Source organism: Xiphophorus maculatus, unplaced genomic scaffold, assembly GCF_002775205.1.
Source record: "Xiphophorus maculatus strain JP 163 A unplaced genomic scaffold, X_maculatus-5.0-male Unplaced_Scaffold_BN234, whole genome shotgun sequence".
Classification (NCBI taxonomy): Eukaryota; Metazoa; Chordata; class Actinopteri; order Cyprinodontiformes; family Poeciliidae; genus Xiphophorus; species Xiphophorus maculatus.
Window position 1 is genome coordinate 20,005 of NW_019369826.1, and position 7,467 is coordinate 27,471.

Sequence of the window (7,467 nt, forward strand, 5' to 3'; positions counted from 1 at the left end):
AAGCAATAATTATAATTATTATTGAGCTACATAAAAACCCACAAATATCAGATTTTAATTTAGAAAAGACTTTACTCCCACTTTACAAGTGCCTGTCATAATGATTATATATTATACAATCCCGATATACTTTGTACAATCTTCTTTTACTACTTTGGGGAAAAAAAACCCATAAGGGGTCTACATAGTGCGTTTTTGAATTATCTCCCCATCAGACAGTGTTTAGATGCTTTTCTGCTGAATTTGTAAAAGAACGCATGTTGGGTTAAACAGTAAAAGCAGAAACATTTTTGCTTTAACGCAACCTGGGAGTTCATTGGAAAGCAGGACAATCATAAACCTTTATAAATCACCCAACCAACCCACACCTGGGATGCAGGTGTAGTTGGAAAACTTGTGGTATAACAACTGAATGTGTAAACAGTTCCATTAACAGCTATTATACTTCATTTTCACTCCACATTTTATCTCTGCACATTTTCAGCAACTAGGAAATTGACTTATATATATATATAAAAACAGTATAAATGACCCATCAGTGTCGAGGCGACCTGTTAAGTGCCACCTGAACATCTTTTCTGGTTCTTTTCAGGGGCTTTACTTCCTTTAGCTTCTCAAGGTCACTCATATCACACAGTGCCAAACAGCAGATGCAGGGGATGCAGCGACCAGCACCTGATCCAAGAGACTAATTTTATTCATTTAATCAATTGATTAAAACAATGCACATTAGTCAGGACAGGAAAATGTACTTTTTTTATATATATATAAAAAATGACAGGCGAACGTGGCAAAATTCATCACTAAAGGTACAAAACTGTCAGTAATGGTGTTGGTGTTTAAAACCGTCAGAAACAGTTTGGGCTGTTATCTGAGTTTGTAAGGTTCTCTGGCGCCCTTACTTCCTATATCAGCTTTTGGCTTCGGGTATCAGCCTCACAAACCTGTGCATCATTCGGCTCACAAAAGAAATAGCTTGGTTTATATCTCTCCCATAACCATTTCCCAAGTGTCATATGTATTTTTGCAATGAAGAGAAATGCTTGAGGGTAGTGGAACTGCCCAATGTTCTTGCTGGCCTCAGTGAATAATGGAATTTACTGGAGAAAATTGACTTTTTGCCTTGTTGGGCAGGAAAGCGCATAAATGTAAATGGCCACAGCAAATAGTGAATTTGGGACTCTCACACAAGAAGTGGACAGAGTTACCCCAGGGAGCCACACGGAAGAGGGATATTAGTAAAACACACCGGGAAGTGATTAACTCTAAACTCAGTCAACAAGGCTTTGATTAAAAGTATACATTAATGAGAAATAATATGAACTTTTCTGAGATCAGCAAATGGCTGCAATGAAACAGAGTGAGAATTTTAAAGGGGTATGAATACGTTTCATTCATTAATTCACCACGGACTTTGATTTTCCTCATTAAAACAAAATCAGAGTAAAGGAAAAACATGGATATTTGAAATGTCCGTGATTGTATTCAGTGACTCAAATATAAAATACATAAAACAACTTTCCTAGCAAGTTGGCAAACAGCTGTGGAAATTATTGCTGTGATTCAACCAACAATTTTATGATTTTCTAATGAGCAAACATTTAAAACCAGAAAGACTCAGAAATGGAGCGATGGTCAGAAAGAGGTCAAGTTTTCCATATTAAAGAAAGTCCATAAAGTAACGCATTTGATCCAAAATGTCTGATTCAATCTGGATTTTCTACTGATAAAAGCCCAGAGAAATCCTCTCTGATCAATAAATTATTGACTTCATATTGAAATATTTTCCATCCACCAATCAGGAACCCAGATATCTCAGCCGGGCCACAAACACTCAGAACCTACTGGTACCAGTTTGACTCCACTATGAAACTGGGAGCAAACTCAGCTTGTTGTCTGGGTTACAGATGAAAACTCAGAGAAAATCAGAGTTCCTGATTGAAACCAGGTGCTGCAGCTCTGCATCATAACCAGAACCAGAACCAGAACCAGATCTGGTTCTGGTTCTGCCCAGCAGCTCAAAGAGAGAAAACCCAGTCAGGACTGGAAACCAGAAGAATGTGGAGTGAAAACTCACCTGAACTGAACTGAAAAAAACTACAAAAACATTGACAAAAAAACAGAAATATAAAATACAGCGGACCTAATTCAAACCTAATTCAACATTTATAAAGAATCCTATGTCCTTTTTTCTTGCACCCCTTCAAATAAAGTCTTACCAAATTTACTTCCTTGCAACCACATTGTTTTAAATAATATCACACCCTGGTTCACTTACACCTGCTTAGTTGTTTATGCTGTGGATTAATTTCACATTGAAACATTGTAAATAAAACATCAGCAAAACAAGAAGTGAACACTCACCTGATCCAGACTCTGCTCTGCTGCTGCATGGAGTCTGAACCGGTTCTGATCCAAACCTGACTAGAGCTGACACACCTGAGGCTCCGCCCCCTGACCCAGCTGAGGCTCCGCCTCCTTCCAGGTGACAATAAACACCTTTATTTTCATGTTTTCCTTTGTATGAGTTGAGCTGTAAAACTTTAGGTCAGATTTGAACTTTTTCAGGTTTTTCTCAGTTTTCTGCTCATTTCCAACCAACATTTTATTGCAGGAAATCATTTCAGGAAGGAACCAGAAGATTCAGGAGTCTGGGAGATGTGACTGTAACCGACCTGAACACTGAGGCCCCAGAGCGCCCCCTGCAGGATCTGCTGCACCATTAACCAGACAGAAATGGCAGTTTTATACAAGTTATTATTCTAATTCAATAGCTGATTTAATTAATCGAGTTTTGATTGAAAAGATTGATTCTCATCTGTTTTATTAAAAAAAACATCTTCAGTCTGAATACTGCAAAAATAAACTGCTGGCTAAATTAGTAGCTTAAAGCTGAAATCAACTTGAGATGTTTCTGCTTTTACTAATTTAAGCTGTGAAACTAAATGTGAAAACTTATAATACAGCAAAAATGGCCTGGAGGATTAAAATGAAGGTTTAGTTATTATATGTGTACACAGTCAGCTGCATAAAAAATACACAAAGATTTTTTAAAAACTTTATTTGGTCGTTAAACATCCAGCAACCCACATTGCATTAGAAGAATGATGAAAATCAAACATGAACCAATCAGCACATTATCCCAGTGATTCTCTGAGGTTTGAATAAATCAGTAAAATCACAGTAAAGAGCCTGAAGTTCTCTAGAAAACTCAAAACATGAAATATGGAGTTAAAAAAGTAAAAACCAAAACAAACTGAGAGAAATTAAAGCTGAGAATCAATGATGACGTAAAACTTCAAGATTTAGCTTTTACAATGAACATAAAATATATAAAATCTTTTTTTTTTCCAGGTTCCACATGTTCCTGAAAACTGCTCTAAGATCAGAGTTTCTGTAGGACATCCAGTTCTAAACTGGTTAAACTGGTTTCTCTGATGGAAGCTGAAGTTTCTCTGCAGTTTCCAGTAAAGCATCTTTTTATCTGTGGAGCTTTGAGGAACATTTTCATGTCAGCAGAAGGAAGAAGCAGCAGAGAAAAGAGGTTTGAAGTGTCTTTCATGGCTTCAAAGCTGAACTGAAAATGATTCCCATGTTTCCATTCTCAGACCATTTCTGGTTCCAGGATGAAAATGAATCAGAGAGAAAAAAGATCAACTTTCCAGTTGAATCCAGTTCAGATCAAAACTCCATGAAGCCTCTAAATGGAGCCCAGTTTGAATTGGATCTTTATTGATCCAAAGAGACAAACAATATCAGACACTAAATGACAGACATGAGGAAATAAACGGGAGGAAAACCTTGGAGGTCAGAGGTCATCATCATGATCCAGTCAGAGTCTCTTTAGACTCAAACTGCTGCAGCTTCAACCTCTGAGGATCAGCAGGACACTGAGACCATTTTCTACTTCACAGAGATCTGAACCTGCAGAGAGAAGAAGGAAGGAGAGAGCAGATCAGTGAGTGTTTCCAGCCTCTCTCCAGCAGCAGTCAGTGACGCAGCACATCCACTAGATGGTTTCCAGGCTGCAGTCAGACTGATCTCAGAGCTGTGACCAAGATGAACCCGATCAGTTGTTTCCTGTTGAACTGAGAGAACAAACAGATCTGAGATCAGATCTGCTGCTGCCACAGTTTGATGGATGAGGACCACTGTCTCTAGACATGTTGGACGGCTGGACGCTGGAGTCCAGCTGGACTTCCTGGAGACATGGACACAGCAACAACACTCATCTTCACACCAACACAAACGCAGGAACACAGCAAGCTGCTGCTCCTCTGATTGGCTGATTGCTGTCTCTGTGTCCAATCAGGAAGCCTGAACCATTCTCCTCCCACTGAGAAGCTGCAGCTTTACTGGGAACACTGGATCTTTGCTTTGATGCTAACTGGGTTTAGTTCAATATGCTGACAGGAGATGGACTCACTACAAACATTTACTTACCCTAAAGTCTTTACAAGATTCTTCAGCTGCTGAACATCTGAATCCTTCAGGTTGTTTCCTCTCAGGTACAGTTCTGTCAGACGGGTCGGGTTGGACTTCAGAGTTGAGGCCAAATAATCACAGCTGATCTTTGAAAAACTGCAGCTGATCAATCTGAATAAAGAATAAAAGATGTGAGCTGAAGCCAACAGGATGCAGGTTAACCAGTCCAACAGAACCAGTTAAAGATTCTCATCAATATTAATGCCAACAAGCTGCTGCTTCAATAAAGACCTGCTGACTTCAGAACCAGAACCAGAACCAGAACCTGGTACTGGGTCATGTTGTGTTGGAGGATTTTAGTCAGTAAAATCATTCCAGGTTCTGATCAAAGTGTTGAAGCATCAATCATTGATTATTGATTAGTTCCTGTCAGATTCCAGGAATTCACTTTTCTAGACTGGGTTGAATGACCTTTGACCTGCTTCACATGAGGGGGATTTCTACACACTGGGGGTCCGAATGCTGTCATGTTCTGACCTCAGATCAGCAGGTCCAACTCAGTTACACAGAGGGACTAAATTAAACTCTGGATCCAAGTCCAGGAACAAACTCAGAAAATATTTATTAGAACAGAAGAAATTAATTTGATTTATGATCAATTATATATAATTATTCACAGAAATATCAATAATTATAGAATTCAAATACTTCAATGTCTCCAGTCTGCAGCCTTCAGTCTGTAGAAAACCACAGAGCTCCTTCACTCCAGAATCTTCCAGGTTGGTTCCGCTCAGGTCCAGTTCTGTCAGATGGGTCGGTTTGGACTTCAGAGCTGAGAACAGAGAAGTCCAGCTGGTCTCTGACAAACTGCAGCCCTTCAATCTGAATAAAGAATAAAAGATGTGAGCTGAAGCCAACAGGATGCAGGTTAAAACTGAAACATGAACAAATAAATAATAAAAATGTAGAAAATTAATTTCCCTGAATGTAAAAGAAACATGATGAACTGATTCTAACATCTGATCCAGTCAAACTGGTTTAAAGAGTCCAAACCAGCAGAACCAGAACATTTGATCAATAAAGAAACTCAAAGTTTTCTATCAGCCTGGATGAGTTGAGCTATTTCTGCTGGTTCCTGATCATCAGCTGGAGACCCGACTTGGTAACTGGATCAGAACCACTCAGTTTCTTCATTAATGGCCTTGGGTTCTTATTAAAGCTGCTGAAAGCCAATGGAGGCCATTATTTCCTAAGGAGACGTGACCTGATGAAGCATCATCACAGAGACGAGGCTCCAACCGACTGACAGCTGTCAGACTGAAGAGGACGGTTCCTCTCTGACCCGGCCCAACAGAACCACAGCTTCAGGACAAAGCTGAGGAACCTGCTGCTGCTGCAAACCTCACTTTCATTCATTTCATCTAGATTTGCTTTTCTACAATCAGTCATTTCTTAGATTTGGTCATTAATGATGATTTGAACTTGTCAGTGTTTGTGGCTCGACTCTGGAGGAACAACATTTCATTCTGGATGTAAAGATGAGAATCAGAAATGAGAAATAAAACAATCTGAATCTTTACCAAACCAAACTGAAACATCTCCATCATTAATTTACATCATTTGAATTATTTTACTCATTTTGTTCATCAGTCAAAACATTTTAAAGTAAAAACTGAAAAACAAAGTTCAATAATCTCAAAGTCTGATATAAGAAAAAAAATAATATATAAGGTAAAAAGTTTTAGAGATTTTATTCTGACATTTAAACAGGTTGTTTTAAAACAAAATATATTAGAATAAAAGCATTAATTAAACTAATGTTTAAAGTATAAATGAATGATTTTATTGTATAAATAAAGAAAACAAACCTCAGATTCTTCACTTTACTGACTGAACTCTCCAGGATCTCAACCAGATGCTTCAGATCAGAGTCTCCACCTCCATTTATGTTGATCTGATTTATTTCCAGTTCAGTCAGATCTGGGTTGGACTTCAGAGCCGAGGCCAAAACTTCACAATCATCCTTATCAAGCGAACAGCCACCAAGTCTGTGATTAGAGAAGAAATAAATTCAGTTCTAATGAAATCAATCTGGATCATAAACAGACTAAAATATGATAACAGTGATGTCATCATCTGATCAACATCTGATCTTCAGTTTACTGAGTTTGACCCCACAGAGAATCTGTGCAGTTCCTGATTAAAGTCCAGGTTCTGGTTCTGGTTCTGGTCCAGGCTTCATGTCCTCAGACCTTCAGCTGCAGTCAGATGTTGAAGATCTTCTATCATCTGTGAAGGAAAGTTCAGTTTTCTCTGCAGCATCTGATGGAGCTGCAGCATCACAGCCTCAAAGGAGCTGAAGCAGCTGATGAAGAGGCTGACTGAGCTGATGAAGGAAACTACTGGAGATGATGGAGAGGAGGAGGAACTGCTCACAGCTCGGACTTGGACTAGACCATTTGGCTCCTTGAGATCTTCCACCAAGCAGGAAGTGAGTTAAAAATGACGTGAGCAGAGCAGGAAGTCCAGCCTGCTGTGGACCTCTGGCATCTCTGGGTTTGTTTAGCCAATATCTGCTGCAGCATCTAGAATCATCATCATCATTAATAATAGTAGTATATTCTATAGAACCATAGTTCCCAGCAGCAGGTTATTAAATGCTGCCACAGAGGAAACTGGGAGCAGACCAGTATCATGATGCTCCCAGTTCTCTCTCCGTTCATCTGCTGGATTTGATGCTTTAACAAAGTAGAAAGTGGACAGTCGTCAACCTGCTGCAGCTAAAAGCTTCAGATTGTTCTGGTCGTCCTGCAGAGCAGCAGCAGAACCGGGCCTGCTGCTCCTTCAGGTCTGAACCGTCCTCTCAGACTGTTGATCTGAGAGGAACTGGGACAAACTGGTTGGAAGAGGGAACCATGTCTCTGCAGTGGTCTGTCCATTGTCTCAGAGGAACAAAGGTTTGGATGTTAGAAGAAATTGTTGCTAAACTCTTAAAGAGCTGAAGACCAAAACAGAGCGTTTGGGTCCAGCAGCATTTTTCAT

The 7,467-nt window shown here is 39.5% G+C and overlaps 1 long non-coding RNA gene across 1 annotated transcript; it reads right to left on the minus strand.

Annotated features, from left to right (window-relative positions):
• Nucleotides 1–3,045: 3,045 nt before the first annotated feature.
• Nucleotides 3,046–6,656, minus strand: LOC111608002. The gene is made up of 4 exons (XR_002752486.1): nucleotides 6,294–6,656; nucleotides 5,134–5,307; nucleotides 4,444–4,596; nucleotides 3,046–3,924 (listed from the first exon to the last, which is right to left on the minus strand). It is a non-coding gene; the product is annotated as an uncharacterized LOC111608002 (long non-coding RNA).
• Between the last annotated feature and the right edge of the window lie 811 nt (nucleotides 6,657–7,467).